We start from the raw sequence: 18779 nt of genomic DNA, 5'->3' as shown, positions 1-18779 counted from the left end.
TTTATGGCTATTTCTGATGTAGTCCTATATGTTCACTCATTTTGGAAACGTTTTCATGTTAGTTTTTTAGCTCTGGGTCTCCCTGCAAATCATGAGCAAATTTGGATATTATACTTTTTTTTAGATGTAGGCTGGGAAATCTTATTTCTTGAGGTAGACTTTTTCCATCCAAGGCTCAAGGCTTATAATCATGTCACATCGTTAGTAGGTGGATATTTGCCAAGGGAATTTTCCTGACTTCTGACTTTATTCAGACGCTTTAATTTGAGTTTTCCGTTGGAGTATTAATATCTCAGACCCCAGTGATTTCATTATACCCATCTGATTTCAATATTCTGTTACAACTGTGTATTTTCTTCTTATTTCTAGGACTTACATTTCTTTTTTGAATATTTACTATTAATTTTAAATTAAAAAGTATATGTATTTTTCTAAATCTAGCATTTTTTTGTGGTAATAGAAAATGTTGGTTTCCTATGTCAGTTTATTTGACCGTTTTACCTAGAAGTTCCACTTTATCTTTCTAAACCTCAGTTTCCTTATCTGTCATACTAGAATAAATATAGAGTCTACATTGTAAGGTTGTTGTGAAAGTTAAATGAGATAATGAATGTAATAACTTATTTACTGGACACATAATAATTGCTTAGTGCACACTACTTTCATGTAAATTAGCTGTGGCACTGCCTGCCAAATTTCAGATACTCAATAATTTATTGATTTAATCTGTAATTACGGTTATTTGTATGTATCCTCATCTCAGATCCACTCACAATTGGGAACTATATCAAGAATTGAAAAGTCCTAGCAAACAGTGCCAGAGCTATTCAAATATCTCTGCAATGTGCAAGACACAGTTGTTTTGAGAGTCGGCTTTCAAATGGGCAGCTAAACAGCCATAGAAGCTTTGACTAGGACAGTGGTTCTCAATCGTGTGTGATTTTGCCTCCAAAGTGATATTTGGCAATGCCTGGAGACATTTTTGATAGTACTTGAGGGGCAAAGTCTTACTGGCATCCAGTAGAAACTACAGATGCTGCTAAACATTCTGTAATGCATAGGGTGGCCTCCAGCAACAAAGGATTACCTGACCTAAAATTTCAGTAGTGCTGACATTGAGAAGCCCTGAATGAGGTTATTACACCTTGTCGTGTTTCAGATTCAGTTTAATTTTAAACTCAAATAAGTGTCGTGAATTGTATTTTTCACTGAGTTAGTGGTAGGGTGTTGACTGTCAGTTGGTGACCAAGGTCTGATTCAAGGGGGACCTTTCACATAACCCAGGACTTCTTTGGAAATACAGGGTGAAAAGCCGTTACCGAATTCACATATCTGTGTAGCAAAGAACAAAAAGGAAAATATTAACAAAAATAATACAACACCAGTATCACCAATGCAACAAGAGCCCTCACAGACAGATACCCACATGTACACATAAATACTAGCCACATACACAAAGGCTGTGGGGTTTGGGTGAAGCTTTTAGGAAGAATGTGAAATTAGCTAAGGATGTATTTGGATCTTAGAGTAGATCGCATCTAAAGTTCATATTGCTAAAATTTCTAGAGTTGTTATAAAATTGAACGCCTCTGGGATCTATTTCTTCTTCTTACCTCTTTGAAGATTCTTTGTTTTAAAATCATTCCAGTGTATTTTAATTTTCTGTTTCTGTGTCCTCTTTCTTTTCTAGACATCTTTGAGGGCAAATATATTGCCTTGTTTATTTTTGTATATACAGCATCAAGCATGGAATTCAATATTTAGAAGACAATAAATGTATGAATTTAAGAATGAATGGGTGAATGACTAAAGCCGATGCCCAGGTTTACCATTGTATCTAGTGATATATAAGTATATAAACCCAGACTAGGTGAGCATTGGAGAATTCAGTGAGTAGCTACGAAGTAGAAGAGTAAAATGTAAGGACAAATGGAAACCCAGCCTCACACGAAATGACAACTGTGTAGGGCTGGAAAGCAATGTCAGCAAACCAAAAAACTTGATATACAGTAATTCAAGATGAAATTTAAACAAAGACTGAAGTAATTCCTGTTGTCTTGGAATCAGGCAAACATCACTAGTCTCTGCAAATAGCAATGGCAGTCCCAAAGCCAAGAACATACTTTGCTTGCGTATGTGCTGTTGGTGTCTTGAGTTTATGACCATGTGAGCCAACTAGTTAGGCTTTTTTTTTTTTTTAGCAGAGATTAGCACAACATCCAGCATATTATACTTTCCATAAGTTAGACATATTCAAATAACAGCATCAAATCTCTAACGAACAACTCCTTTATTGCCTCTACTTGTGTTCTCAATTTAAGAAAAACTGTAACATCAACTAAGAAAGATCTAGAGAAATATACAGCTTAGGTGAAACATTTATCTGTTGGAATATTTTCAGTCTTTTTCAGCCAATGATTTCTAAAATCTTCCTGTTCTGTGCTCTCTTTAATGACAACCATTTAATCTATTCTCACTTAAGATGCTGCCATATTTTCATCTGGAAATCTTTTCCTCATCTTATAGATTGAGGAAACTGAGTCTTTGAAAGGTGAAGCAATTTGCCCAATTAGTGAGTGGTGGAGCAGGGATTCAAGGCCAGGTCTTTTTGGCTTAGTGTTGTGACCTTATCACTTCATGACCAGTATTTAACAAATTTTCAGTTTTTTGACAGAGTTCTCCATAAAGGAGCTTTGCATTTTCAAGTTGTAGTTTTTCTTCATAAAATATATTCATCATAAAATACTAAAAAATCTGTTTTAAATTAGTTATTTAAAAATTGCTTCATACCACACAACATAAAGTGAAAGAAAATAGTATCTTTCTTTGAAAGTTTTATTCCTTTCATGAATGTATTAGACAAATGTAAGTATAGTTCATTTGATAATCAACTTAAAGCTTCTCTTAACAATTTTTCATTTTAAAATTTCAAGTAAAATGTAGATATGTTCTTGTAAAAGATTCGAATGGCAGAGAAAAAGCAAAACCCTTCCCTGTCTTTAGTTTCATCTCCAGATGTAGCCAGCTGAGCTTGTTATTATCTAGAATCCTCAGCAGCAAGTTTGTCTTCCCTTACTCTGTTTGTGATGCTGTAGCTGGGGCAGCTGGGGCTGTGCCTTTGCCAATGACATTCCCCAGACTGCTTTACCAGATGGCTTCCTGGAAGGTTTTTATCAATAGGGAGTGAGAAGAGGGAGAAGGCACTTCTCAGTTTCTTCTCATTCCATTCAATATTCACCAGTGGTAATTTGCCCCGGCCTCCACGTTCTTTTGGCACTTCCAGAACCAACTTCAGGGACCCCTCAAAAGTACAGATGAGACAGAGGGGATCCCTCAAATGTCTGAACTCACCCCTCCAGCCCCTCTTTTATGTGTCTGGATTCTTGTAACCCCATCTCCTTTAGTTTTACCAGACCAAGGATATGACAGCTGTTTCCTGCAGTTATTACTTCTAGTTTCCCTTAGTGTTTCCTCTGCATTCTCTAAGCCTTCTAACTCTTATGTTAAATAATTCCTGTGTTTGCAGTGTAATAAATGAGTTCTCTGTTTTGCTGACTGGACTCTGAAAAATATACCACTATGATCATATTGGTCTATATCCTACAGATGTTTTTCTTTTCTCTTTTATTATCCGTTTAATATTTTATTATCAGTGGTTATTTTCATGTAAGAAGAATGTGAAGGGTGAAAATATAAAGAGAGTGAGTGCAAACCTAACTATGACAGAGAAAACGGTACCACCACTGATAGATGAGGGGTTTCAGAAGAAAAGCTGAACAGAGTTGCCTGGTTATAATCTGGCTTTGCGTCTCTGAGAATTTAGGCATTCCTGGAAAGGTAAGTGGGCAAGATTATGAATTAGTCTTGTAAGGTATAGTTCTCACCACAATGGGTTATCAGCAGGGTTGCATTGAGCCAGGTGCTGGTTTTAGTAGGAATATAGTCCTGTTCTATACTTCGGATTTCAAATTCACATTAGCCAGCCTCCAGTTCTCAGAAATATGCAAAAGTAGAACTTCTTTGAGGGTGTAGTGAGTGTCCTCAGCATGTGGTCCATTCAAGCATCTGGTAATGATATCATAACACTCAGCAAGTTTAACTTTGGAGTGCGCTACTCAGACCTCTTCCCTCTATATAGCTGGACTCACTTCCCTCTATATAGCTGGTATACTACTGTCTTCCTGGCATCTTCAGTCACCATTAGCCTGGGATTCCCTTCACCTTTCTCATGTGCTGAGTGTTCTATTTCCTGTATTCCATGACTTCTTTTTCCTTGGATCACTCTGTCTGTTTAGTAGGGCATCCTCTAGTAGATTCCTGAGAAATGGTGCATGAGAAGTAAATACTTTTCAGACATTGAATATTTAAAAATAATCTTACTTTGTTCTCATATTTGATTGCTAGTTTGCCTGGCAAACCATATCTATGTAGTACTATCGATTGGAAATAATTTTTTTCTTAATATTGCAGCCATTTCCCCACTCTCTTTTAGTTTACAATATTGCTGTGAGAGGTCTGAAGGCATTCTGATTTCTATCCTATAAACTGTTTTATTCTTCTCAGAAAGCTTGTAGAATCTTCTTTTTCCTCCTATAATCTGAAACTATATGATGATATGCCTCAGTATGAGTCTATTTGAGTATATGGTGGGCCTTTTTAGTCTGCAGACTATTCCTTGAGTTCTGAGAAGTGTTCTTGAGTGATTTCCTCCTAACCATTTTTTTCCCCAATTTTCTTTCTTGAAACTCCTATTATAGTATACTTGTTCTCTAATTTCCTAATATTTCCCCCTGCCCCCTTTTTCTACTCTTTTTCTATAAGATTTCCTCTGCCTTCTGAGTCATTCTTCCTTTTCCATTTCTGTCCTTGGCTGTTTCTAAAGAGAGAGTATTAAAATATACCATTTTGGTGCCTGAGCAGCCTTGTTAGCTTGCATCCCTCCTCTAGCAAGTTAACAGCCCTGCCATGTTTTACATCTTCAACATTCTCACTTCTTTTTAGTCTAGGGTGTGGCTTTCTTGCCAATTCACCTCTCACATTTGGTTGGATTTTTATGTATTAGATTCCATTTTAGTCCATAGGATGAAAACTACACCCACAATTATTTTCAAGACCTGCCTCTCCCTCTAGACTTAAATATAGGTACTGGCATGTGAGACTTGTGTGGGATCACAGCCTTAAGGTTCATTGTCTTTGGAATTTCAATGTTGTTTTTAAGAGGTCTAAAGCCATTATGATTTCTGATTATTCACCTGAGATTCTTCTTTATTCTCTAGAAGCTTATGAAATCTCTTTGTCTCTTATGTTATACAAATTTGCATTTCTGACTCTCCACTGAGAATGAGGCTCAAAATCAATTTCTGCTGGACATACATGGATGTTTTGCAGCAGGTTAAACATTACTTGTCAAAGATGTGTCTTCTTCCTCGCCTCTTTCTGTATTCTGGATACTCTTTATTTTTACAGCCACCTACCCAATTCTCTAGGTATAATACTCAGGTTTTACTCTTAGCTCTTCACTAGCCCATTCACTGCACACACAATAATTACTGCAATCTGATTATTTTGATCTCTTCCTACAAATTTGTTGAATTTTCATCTTTTTTTGTTTATGCCACTACAAGCTGTAAACTCCTCTCTCCTTGACTGACTGCAATAGCCTCTTCATGGGTAACTCTGCTCTATGATTTGTTCTCATGCTCAGCATAGTTGCCAATTATTTATCAAAATAAAACTCTGATTGTGGCTTCTTCTTACAACCCTTCAGTGACTTCCCATTGCTTACAAAGTAAAGTGGAAACTTCTTTAAGGTATTTAGAGCCTTTCATGAACCTATTGATACCTACCTGTCTTAGTTGGCTTGGGCTACCATAGCAAAGTACCATGGACTGGGTAACTTAACAGACATTTATTTCTCACAGTTCTGGAGTCTGGGAGTTCCAAGATCAGTGTGCTAGCGGATTGGTTTCTGGTGAAGGCCCTCTTCCCACCTTGCAGATGGCCACCTTCTTGCCATGTCCTCACATGGTGAACAGAGGAACTTCTGGTGTCTTTTCCCCTTCTTATGGAGGCACTAATCCCATCAGCAGGGGTGCACTCTCATGACCTCATCTGAACCTAATAAACCACTGAAAGTCCTCACCTCCTAATATTATCGCATCTGAGGTTAGAACTTCAACATATGAATTTGGGGACACACAAACATTCAGTCCATAACACTACTTCTTCAGCTTCATCTCCCCAACCTTCATGCCTTATAATTTACACTTAAATTGGAAATGTGTGTTTATCTTAGCATACCTCATGCTATTCCACATTTCTACACATTTGTTCACTTTTTTCCTTTTGCCTTGAATATTCCTCCTACTTTCCTTCACATGGATATTCTTACCCTTCTTTCAGAATTCAACTCAGGCATTTTAATTTCTAGGAAGCCTATACTTAATTTCCAAACTGGATCAGTTTCTGCTTTCTTTGTACTCTTAGTATGCTGAGTCTCCCTTAGTGCCCTGAGTATTTCCCTCCCTCAGCAAATTGCTACCATGTGTATGTGTTGTCTTCACCTCTAAATATCAAGTGCCTCAAGTACAGAGATATTACTTATATTTTTAGGCTCAGTGTCCGGCATAGTGCCTGGTCCATGGCAGACACTCAGAAAATGTTTGTTTCTAAACTAACCAACTGTATCTTTTTTTTTCCCACACCAATAAGAAGTGTTTTATTAAAAAAAAACACAGTGAAATAAACCCCCCAAAAAGCCTTTTAATCAGAAAGTCTGATAAAATTCAAAATTAACTCAAGTTCTCAAAAACCTGTGTGGGAAAGCCAAAAGGTACATCAGAGAAAATCAGGCAGCTACTGACAAGATCTTTGGTGGAAAAGCAAGTTGTGAACTTATACAAGCTGCCCTAATGATTATCAGATCTGAGTGTTGTTTTTTAAAAAAACAGGTTTCAAGATATACCAAGGAAACCATACAGACACCCCTAACAGTACAAAAATATAATGATGAAGTTCAAGGATATAAGAAAAGCCAAATATGATAGTACAAACAAATAATCTATAAAATAAAATAAGCCTTTCAATCCTAGAAAATAATGGGAAAATCTCATGAATGTAACACACATAAAATGAGGACTAACAGCACATGGAACAATCTGAAACATTTTCCCAATGACTAAGCCATGAAATGACAGGTCAGGGCACCATTAACATGTCGTTTTTACATATAATATGTATTTAAATTAGAGTAATTTTTTTCTACTCAATTACCATTTATTCCTTTTTACCTTTTCCCTCATTTTCTCTAGCAACACTTTTCCTTTGGTTTGACCAATTAAACTCACAAGGTTTGGAACCTGAAGCGAGTATCAACTCTTACTGGAATAGTACTTAGGAAATGTAATCCTAGAAAAGGCAAATTTTAACTGAAGTGGCTTGACAAAGTTAAGCATCCATTCTCAATGTGACAATGCCCTCCATGTTAATCACTAGATTAATGGCTTTTCTTGGCTGGATCCCATGACTCAGCATGATACTGGCATAGTCCATGATGAGGTGCTGCAGAGCTATGTGCACAGACACCACCCATTTAAGCTTTTAATGAATTCAAAGCATCATTTTAAGCCATTTCAATAAAATAAATAAAAAATATTGCAGATTTCTACTGGCCTGCTTTGCCTCTTGAACTGGCTTGGAGTATTGTTCATGACAGAAGACACAATAGTTAATTAAGTTAATTAAATTAATTAAATTTATAAATATAAATATAATTTATAAATTTATAAATATAAATATAATTTATAAATACAATATAATTTATATATATAATATATATATAAATAAATATAATTTATAAATTTATATATATAATATAAATTATATATAAATATATAAATGTATATAATATATATAAATATATATAAATATATATTTATTTATATATAATATAAATATATATAAAATATATATAAATATATATATAAAATATATATAAATATATATATACACAAATATATACAAAAATATATATATATATATACAATAGTTAATTAAGTTAATTAAATTAACTCTACACCCCTTAGCCTTCAACAGTTCCTGCTCTTCAAACCTCACAACCTTTTTTTTGTGGCAGTAATGGTATTCTTCATTAGCATCACCATTGTCATGGAACCAACACCTGCAGAGACTGGCTTTCTTTCTGACTCCTTCAAAATCCACATCTCCAACCAACTTGAATTTAGCAGTTAGGGATCTTGAACTCTATTCCCACAGTGATGACTGCTGCTCCCTCCTTGATCATGTCTGCTGTGCTCAGGTTTGAAATGCTGCAGCAGAGACCACTATGTCTGCAAGAAATGTATGTTTCTTCAGTTGCTCTTTGGTAGAGTATCCAGGAGATATTGTAACAGTGGCATCACCTCCAGGGTGTTCATGCCCTCATCTGTGTGTAGTAGCATTGACATGGGCATTCCAACATTTTTTGACCTCCTGACCTCCCAGCCAAAACCACATTCTTTCCTAGGGTTGGAATGCCAGTTTGCTTAATTATTTCCCAGACACCCCGTGGGGTAGCTGGTAATATGGAATACTGGTCCAAACACATTTGCCCTACATTAATTACAGGAAAGCCACCAACATCCATATCTGGAGAGACAGCATTGCTGATCTTTCTTCTGCAATTGTGCTCTGGAAGAAGCAGCTGAACAAGGAGGCCATCTACACTACCATTATTATTTAGTTTGTTGATTAAATTCAGCAGTTCTTCCTCTGAAATTGAAGCTGGTTTCACAATTGTCTCACTGTTGATTCCTACTCTTGCAGCTGCCCTTGTTTTGTTATGGATGTAGGAGGGGCTTGCAGGATTCTCACCAACCAGAACCACACTCAGGTGTGTCTGCTTGTTGCCCTGTGCCGTCCGTTCTTCCAACTTCTGCCACACTTCCTGCTTGATCTGGACAAGTTTCCTTCCAGAAAGGACAACTGCTTCATTTCAAACTACAGAGAGGTTGAAGGGGTGATGGCAGAGGTGGTAGCTCTGCATGGGCTGGAGCAGATAGGTGGCCAAGGTGGACACAAGGGAAGCAGCACCCATCACTGTCCCCAATGTCTGCATCAGGCTAAATATGTAATTTTACTCATGTTGTTAATCTGTGTTAACTACCCAAATCATCACGAACGTTTTGCTGGTATCTATGCCTGTAGTTTATTTTAATTTTCTATGTTGAGATACTTTGTGTAAACATTGTAAATTTGAAATAGTTTTGACATCAGCACTCTTTTTATAGTCTCAACCTTACATTTATAGCATGCATGAGTTTATATGCCAAGACTAATATGTCCTATTTCAAACATTAAAACATTTTACGTTAGCTTTATCAGTAGGGCATTGCCCATAGATTCTTAAAGGTTGACCAATGGCACAGCGAGAGTAGCTTCAGATGTGAGATGTTCAGAATATCATGTTAAAGGGCAGTTGCTGAGATCAAAGCTAAACAGTGTCGCTTCTGGAATGTTTATATCATCCATATCCTATAAAGCTGGTTTTGGAGAAGTGAAACATTAGACATTTTAATCAATATTTCTTAGAGTAAATCTCTGAAGAGGTGACAGCAAGTGAGAACCCATCTTCTGGCAAAAGTGAAAGGAAAGTGAATCATTTTTTTTTCAAAGGAAGTAATGTGTGGAAAATGCTTTTCAACTGTAAAGTGGTGCACAATTGCTAACTCTTGAAATCACTGTGATTGTTATTAGGGCCAGTTTGAAAGTCAATTGCCTGTCTCAGCTCAGCCAAACTGCGAGGTCTGCCATATTGTCCCGTGACTCAAGACAAGCAAATTCCATATGCCATTTGTAATGGACTCTATTACTAGCTGTTGTTTCTAGCTAACAGATCATTTTTTCTCTTATCCCTCTGCTCTCCTCCCCTTTTATAAACAAACTCCACCTCTGGACATAAGCATCACTTAGGCCTGCCTAGCTTAATTCTCCATTTTTCTGGTCAGAATAATTTATTTGGGGTATCCAAGTAGAATTAATCATAATCCTTCCTTGGGATGTTCATATGGATATTGGAGAGAGACAGTCTCTTTTCTATGGATTTTTGAGATGGGGCATTATAGACTTTGATGGACTTTTCGATGAGTAAACTTCTTGGATGCATTGAGGAAATCCATGGGTAATTTTGTAATGATAGAATTAGAATAATACACAGAAAAATTAAAGTTGAGAGATGGAGCGGGTGAGGGAGAGAGTGCTAATAACATAATTTACATTACTTGATCCAATTCTTTCTGAATCTAGCAATCTTTTAATTTATTCGTTTCATGGATTAATTTATCCTTTTTGCGTTTATACTATTTTTAGTTGGTTTTACTTCCCTTGCACTGAAAGTCTGTGACAATTATACCACTCTTGTCTAGGATATTTCAGCTACCAATCCCTGTGACCTCATTTTTTCCCCCTGGTCCTTATTCTGCTTTCTAATTGCATGATGGTTTGGTGGACCAAAATGATGGTATAAGGACACTGAACTAGATTACCTGAGCTTGAATCTTGGCTCTTCTACTTACTAGATATATAATCTTGGGCAAGTTATTCAACCTCTTTAATCTTATTTCTGTATCAGCAAAATGAGATAGTTGATTATATCTACCTTTTTAAGGATTAAATGAGTTAATGCTTGTGAAGTGTTTAGAAAAGAGCCTGATTCCTGGTACTGGTTCAGTTCAGTAGGTTTTAGCTATTTCAATATTACATTCTAAAAGCAGAGTAAAGATAAAAATATTTATATTTGCCCTTATTGTCACCTTTAAAGTTGTTAGATTTTAGGAGATAAAGACCTTGACTTTTTGGCTTTCATAGATAAAGGCACCTGGCATAATCTATGTTCGTGATAAACATTGCCCTAGTTTACTTGTTCCCACACTACACAGTCAATATAAGAACATGTCATTCATAGCCTCCTTCCTGATTTGCTTGCCTTGATCCATTTCTTGAGGTGTACTTAACTTCTCTTTTGACATCATTATTTTCTACTTGACTCAAGGCTCTTGCTTAACTGTTCTTTTCCTCTTCTTGACTATGATTTCTATTCTACTTCTTGTGATGCTATTTTAACCTACCACCCTTCTCATAAAACCCTTAATGAGAAGAGCTCTTGATAGGTTTACCCAACCCCTGTGAGCACAGTCAGGGCAGCATTCAGTAAATATTTATGGTTAATAAATTGTAGAACACAGCCCAAGCAGTAATATTCTAGGCTTACGGTGAAGGGGAGTTAACTACAAACTGATTGTATGACCTAATACAGGCTCTTCAAACTTGGTGTTTCTCAAACTTTGTTATTTGCTGCCTACTGTCTTCTACAACCATTAATTTTCCTTAGGGGTAAGTAATTTGAAAACATTTTTATATTAAAATAAACAAGGATATACAATTGAATATCAAACAAAATTTACATGGTTTTAAAAAGAAAGCACACTCTAAAGAAGTGTCTTCATTTTTCTGGGTGTTGGGCCTAAGTGGTGAGACATAAGTTGCTGTTCTTTGTTGTTAAAGATACCTCTGTGGAAACACTTGAGAAAAACAGTACAGTACTGTATACTTCCTTTGTCAGTGTCAGATGGGTTCATGTTCACAACAGTCAGAACTTAGTAATAGCTACCATATCTTATATGCCCAAAACTCTGCTGTATACTTCGCGATAACATATAATTTCATATTCATAGCAAGTCTATTTTACAGTAGAGGAAACTGAATCTTAAAACTGAATCTTAAAATAACTTGAATGAGGTCTCATAACTATTTTGTGTTGTGACTTGGAGTCAGATGCAAGTCCATAAAGCTCAACTATAATGCACAGCCTATGAGGAATAATTTATTTTTTTAAATTTTTTTTTTCAACGTTTATTTATTTTTGGGACAGAGAGAGACAGAGCATGAACGGGGGAGGGGCAGAGAGAGAGGGAGACACAGAATCGGAAACAGGCTCCAGGCTCTGAGCCATCAGCCCAGAGCCCGACGCGGGGCTCGAACTCACGGACCGTGAGATCGTGACCTGGCTGAAGTCGGACGCTTAACCGACTGCGCCACCCAGGCGCCCCTGAATAATTTAGAATAACCTCATTCAAGATACAAAACTTATGGACAATTGAAAAGTCAGGAAGGGTCAGCTTGAGGTTTTATAGGAACTTCAGGGTTAAAGGGAGCAGGGAGAGAAAGAGAGCAGTATGTGTGTATGTATGTTTATGTATGTTTGTATATGTATATGTATATAAACCTATATATAAACACAAACACACACATATATGTGTGTATATAAGAATTATAAACTTGAATTACTTGAATTGTAAACTATCCCCATATCTCAAAATTGAAGTGGTTATCATTGTACCTTCTGCCAATTGAGTTTTAAAACTAGCTAGCTTTTGTTCCAGGAAAGGATGCCATGGGATTTGCTTTGTGTAAGTCATATTCTATTCAAGCCTCAAGCATGCATTGGTGAATATAATGAATACCAACATTTTGATGGACAATTTTTCCTGAACATTGTCTCCTAGGATTACAGTTCTTCAACTAAAATCATTGGAGAAGGTCAAATAGCCTGCTTTATTGTACATTATTTACAATAGAAAATTTATTAAATTTCTTTCCTAAAATCTCTTTGATAGAGCTATTTACCATCATCATGTTTTCCTTTGCTTTTTCTCCTTTGCAAAGGTTGACTTGGCAAGAACTTTATTTCACTTTGCTATCTTATGGACCGTCTGATGCATGTTTTCATTTATTTTAGCTAGTGAACCATTTTCTCTATTTGGCTTAAAATGATCCACTATACTGTGTGATAGACAGCAAGAAGATGGGCCAACATATTTTCTCTTGATGCATTTGATCTTCATTGATCTACATATGCAAAGCTGAATGAAAACTTCTAAACATAAATGCTCATTTGAGCTTCTAATGTTAATATTGATTCTATTTGTGAGTGCTCGTGCAGAGAGACTATTTCTCAAAGAGTGTTCCATAGAATACATATTAGTATCCCAAGATGCTTGTGCAAAGGGCTTCAGTGGTCAAATGAGTTGTGGAAATGCTCTATAAATATATCTTGTCTTAAAGATTCACATCATAATTAGTATATGAATGTCTCTGAATCATCTTGTAATTAAAAAGGTAACTAACTTTGTTTAACCCAGGGTCTTCTGAACTTATTTGTTCAGGTTGGAAGTATTGGTTCTCAACTTTCTGTGGCACTATTGTCTCTTGAAACATACTTTGGGAAATAGCAATACCCACTGGCTTTTAAGTCCAATTAAAACTAGGTTAGAATTTAGCTCTATTATTTAGGTAGCACATTTGTCCTTCATAAACCAAAGATTCCTTTTATGGGGGAATATATTTACTTCACAGTATTGTTGTTGTTAAATTAAATAAGTTAACACATGTAAATAATATGATACCTGACATAAATTTTAGTTCACTTACTTCTTAATGTTCGTTTGCCTTCATTTTCTTCAAGTAGCTCTTAAAATTTCACTTCCTTTATGAATTCTGAATCTAGAACGATTCTCTAGACCTAAACTCATCTGAAGTAAATGTGCATTTCTCTTGACTATATTTTCAAATATCAAACACAAAATGCATTCCCCTTTCAATGATTACTCTGATTAAAAACAAAGATAATAAATAGCCTCCTGCCCCCCTTTTTAAAGTTTATTTATTTATTTTGAGAGTGAGCAAAAACATGGGCACCAGAGCACATGTGTGGGATAGGGGCAGAGAGAGACAATTCCAGGCAGGCCCCTCACTGTTAGCCTGACAAGGGCTCACATTCAGGAACCCTGGAGGTCATGACCTGAGCTGAAATCAAGAGTCTGATGCTCAACTGTTCAACCTACTGAGCAACCCAGGTGCCCTGTATGGTCACCTTTTATTGCAAATGTGAAAATAATATGGTTCCAGGGAAGGGAGTGTGGTGTATAATCTCTGGGTATTGCACCTGACATTAGGTCCCTCAACTGGCCAAATGCTAGAATTATCAGAGAGAACTTCAAAAGAAAGTTCTTTTAAAGCTGGTGAGTCAGCATAGAAGTAGCAGATAATCCTGGTACTTTTGTCTGAATAGGGTACTATCATTAAAAAAATTTAAAAACTCTAGCTATAGCCTGATAGGCTCTGAGGTACCAGTTTGGCCTTTGGACAACGACTGTGATTGCCATTTACCCTGAATATCTTAACCTGCTGAATTTGTTGGCCCTAAAAACAGTCAGGCTATATACATGAAACTGGAAGGACTATACTTTCATTTGCAAAACTGCTTGTAGTTCTGGCTGTTTGCCTCCAAGGGAAAAAAATTCCAAATAAACAAATATACCTTGTATATGATGCTGTTTAAGAAAGAATTCTAGGTGGCCTGAGGAGCAAGCATTGGCTCATTATACCTCTGTGATGCTGAAAGGGAAAACAGATACTGGAAGGAAGACACTTAATGCCAATGGGTCAGGACACAACTAGAATTCTGAGGATAATGCATTGAGGTGCCCATCAGTTCATACGGAAACAGACTCAGATGCACCAAACAGACTCACCTCACATTGGTTGCCTCCACTGTTTTCTACCTCTCTCTTTTTATCTCTAGATCTTGACTCCTTCTTGGAAGAAGATCTCAGTTTAAGATAATCCTGGGAAGACAGGGGTAAATCTCATCTAGCAGATTTAAGTTTTTCAGTGTTAATCAGAATGGAGTATGTATGAGACAAATCAACTTTGCTCTTATGAAATTGCACTCTTTTTCATAGCACAACCTTAGAGTGTTACTGTGCCAAAATACCCATTATCTCTCACTGAGGAGTAAAGAAAGTGGTAAAAAGTTTGAGAAGGGAAGAAATCTTATCTTTTCATTCTTGTATCCCTATGAATCCCCTTAATGTTTATCCTTATTGCCTGAGCATTGATCAACTCATTTAGGCACAAGTCCTCTTTAATTGAGAGAAAATATCAGGGATTATGAGGAGTTTATGGTGATGTGTGGTAGCTGAGATATAATTTAACTGACAGTGTTGGCTTTGGATTCAGGTAGATCTTGCTTCAAGTATAGGCTCTACCACTTACTGGCTATGTCACCTTGATCTTTGAGATGTAGTTTTCTCTAACTATGTACAGATAGAGTAAAGCACTATAATGGACATTATACTTGCTTTTCCAGCATTCTGCTCCCTGGGAGTAGGCTTGACATCATCCCCAGCTCTGTGCATGGACTCTATTTGACATAAGGCAGTAGTGTCCCTCGCCACGAAGATTGGTTCAGGGATGAACAATGATGTGAGTCTACGTCGATCAGTGCATAATATTACACTGGCCTCTGTGATTGGTTAAGGTTGGTCTTATCAGAGTGACGTGCAACTCATTTGCATAAGATACATACTGTCCTCGCTTTGTTTAGGGAGGTATATAGGTGAAGAGTCTCAGATTCTGCAGCAACTTTTTTACTGCTGTGGAAGATAAAGCTAGTATACAGTAGTAGAAAGTGAATGGCGGAAAAGAGAGACTGAGCTTGATCATATATTTCTAAAGCTTGTCCTACCTCTGGAATTTCTAGTTACCTGGGTAAATAGATTCCCTTTTGTTTAATCCAATTTGAGTTGTACTTTTATTACTTGCAAAATAAGGAATCCTAATTCATAAGTGTATTATAAATATATTGTATCTGACATATCTGTCAGATCATGACAATTGATGTGGAGGAAAATAGAGAAAGAGGGAGAAAAAGTATTGCAATGAGGGTGCTGAATAACTACAACTGAAGTTAGGATGGGCTGATTGAGAAAGCAGCTTTTTTTTTTTTTTAACTTTTTTATTTATTTTTTATTTTTTTTTATTTATATATGAAATTTATTGTCAAATTGGTTTCCATACAACACCCAGTGCTCATCCCAAAAGGTGCCCTCCTCAATACCCATCACCCACCCTCTCCTCCCTCCCACCCCCCATCAACCCTTAGTTTGTTCTCAGTTCTCAACAGTCTCTTATGCTTTGGCTCTCTCCCATTCTAACCTCTTTTTTTTTTTTTTTCCTTCCCCTCCCCCATGGGTTCCTGTTAAGTTTCTCAGGATCCACATAAGAGTGAAACCATATGGTATCTGTCTTTCTCTGTATGGCTTATTTCACTTAGCATCACACTCTCCAGTTCCATCCACGTTGCTACAAAAGGCCATATTTCATTCTTTCTCATTGCCACATAGTATTCCATTGTGTATATAAACCACAATTTCTTTATCCATTCATCAGTTGATGGACATTTAGGCTCTTTCCATAATTTGGCTATTGTTGAGAGTGCTGCTATGAACATTGGGGTACAAGTGCCCCTATGCATCAGTACTCCTGTGTCCCTTGGATAAATTCCTAGCAGTGCTATTGCTGGGTCATAGGGTAGGTCTATTTTTAATTTTCTGAGGAACCTCCACACTGCTTTCCAGAGAGGCTACACCAATTTGCATTCCCACCAACAGTGCAAGAGGGTTCCCGTTTCTCCACATCCTCTCCAGCATCTATAGTCTCCTGATTTGTTCATTTTGGCTACTCTGACTGGCGTGAGGTGATACCTGAGTGTGGTTTTGATTTGTATTTCCCTGATAAGGAGCGACGCTGAACATCTTTTCATGTGCCTGTTGGCCATCCGGATGTCTTCTTTAGAGAAGTGTCTATTCATGTTTTCTGCCCATTTCTTCACTGGGTTATTTGCTTTTCGGGTGTGGAGTTTGGTGAGCTCTTTATAGATTTTGGATACTAGCCCTTTGTCCGATATGTCATTTGCAAATATCTTTTCCCATTCCGTTGGTTGCCTTTTAGTTTTGTTGGTTGTTTCCTTTGCTGTGCAGAAGCTTTTTATCTTCATAAGGTCCCAGTAATTCACTTTTGCTTTTAATTCCCTTGCCTTTGGGGATGTGTCGAGTAAGAGATTGCTACGGCTGAGGTCAGAGAGGTCTTTTCCTGCTTTCTCCTCTAAGGTTTTGATGGTTTCCTGTCTCACATTCAGGTCCTTTATCCATTTTGAGTTTATTTTTGTGAATGGTGTGAGAAAGTGGTCTAGTTTCAACCTTCTGCATGTTGCTGTCCAGTTCTCCCAGCACCATTTGTTAAAGAGACTGTCTTTTTTCCATTGGATGTTCTTTCCTGCTTTGTCAAAGATGAGTTGGCCATACGTTTGTGGGTCTAGTTCTGGGGTTTCTATTCTATTCCATTGGCCTATGTGTCTGTTTTGTGCCAATACCATGCTGTCTTGATGATGACAGCTTTGTAGTAGAGGCTAAAGTCTGGGATTGTGATCCTCCTGCTTTGGTCTTCTTCTTCAAAATTACTTTGGCTATTCGGGGCCTTTTGTGGTTCCATATGAATTTTAGGATGGCTTGTTCTAGTTTCGAGAAGAATGCTGGTGCAATTTTGATTGGGATTGCATTGAATGTGTAGATAGCTTTGGGTAGTATTGACATTTTGATAATATTTATTCTTCCAATCCATGAGCAGGGAATGTCTTTCCATTTCTTTATATCTTCTTCAATTACCTTCATAAGCTTTCTATAGTTTTCAGCATACAGATCCTTTACATCTTTGGTTAGATTTATTCCTAGGTATTTTATGCTTCTTGGTGCAATTGTGAATGGGATCAGTTTCTTTATTTGTCTTTCTGTTGCTTCATTGTTAGTGTATAAGAATGCAACTGATTTCTGTACATTGATTTTGTATCCTGCAACTTTGCTGAATTCATGGATCAGTTCTAGCAGACTTTTGGTGGAGTCTATCGGATTTTCCATGTATAATATCATGTCACCTGCAAAAAGCGAAAGCTTGACTTCATCTTTGCCAATTTGGATGCCTTTGATTTCCTTTTGTTGTCTGATTGCTGATGCTAGAACTTCCAGCACTATGTTAAACAACAGCGGTGAGAGTGGGCATCCCTGTCGTGTTCCTGATGTCAGGGAAAAAGCTCTCAGTTTTTCCCCGTTGAGGATGATGTTAGCTGTGGGCTTTTCATAAATGGCTTTTATGATGTTTAAGTATGTTCCTTCTATCCCGACTTTCTCAAGGGTTTTTATTAAGAAAGGGTGCTGGATTTTGTCAAAGGCCTTTTCTGCATCGATTGACAAGATCATATGGTTTTTCTCTTTTTTTTTGTTAATGTGATGTATCACGTTGATTGATTTGCGAATGTTGAACCAGCCCTGCATCCCAGGAATGAATCCCACTTGATCATGGTGAATAATTCTTTTTATATGCCGTTGAATTCGATTTGCTAGTATCTTATTGAGAATTTTTGCATCCATATTCATCAGGGATATTGGCCTGTAGTTCTCTTTTTTTACTGGGTCTCTGTCTGGTTTAGGAATCAAAGTAATACTGGCTTCATAGAATGAGTCTGGAAGTTTTCCTTCCCTTTCTATTTCTTGGAATAGCTTGAGAAGGATAGGTATTATCTCTGCTTTAAACGTCTGGTAGAACTCCCCTGGGAAGCCATCTGGTCCTGGACTCTTATTTGTTGGGAGATTTTTGATAACCGATTCAATTTCTTCGCTGGTTATGGGTCTGTTCAAGCTTTCTATTTCCTCCTGATTGAGTTTTGGAAGAGTGTGGGTGTTCAGGAATTTGTCCATTTCTTCCAGGTTGTCCAATTTGTTGGCATATAATTTTTCATAGTATTCTCTGATAATTGTTTGTATCTCTGAGGGATTGGTTGTAATAATTCCATTTTCATTCATGATTTTATCTATTTGGGTCATCTCCCT

General features: G+C 37.0%; 1 pseudogene; it reads right to left on the bottom strand.

The window, feature by feature from the left end:
• Nucleotides 1-9094, bottom strand: part of LOC112858699 (bifunctional methylenetetrahydrofolate dehydrogenase/cyclohydrolase, mitochondrial pseudogene) — an 81249-nt pseudogene extending 72155 nt beyond the window's left edge.
• Nucleotides 9095-18779: the final 9685 nt, after the last annotated feature.

This window comes from Puma concolor, chromosome B1, assembly GCF_028749965.1.
Source record: "Puma concolor isolate L17-30 chromosome B1, mPumCon1.1.hap2, whole genome shotgun sequence".
NCBI classification, from domain to species: domain Eukaryota; kingdom Metazoa; phylum Chordata; class Mammalia; order Carnivora; family Felidae; genus Puma; species Puma concolor.
Note: the sequence above shows the minus strand (reverse complement) of the source record. Positions and strands in the feature narration are given on the sequence as shown.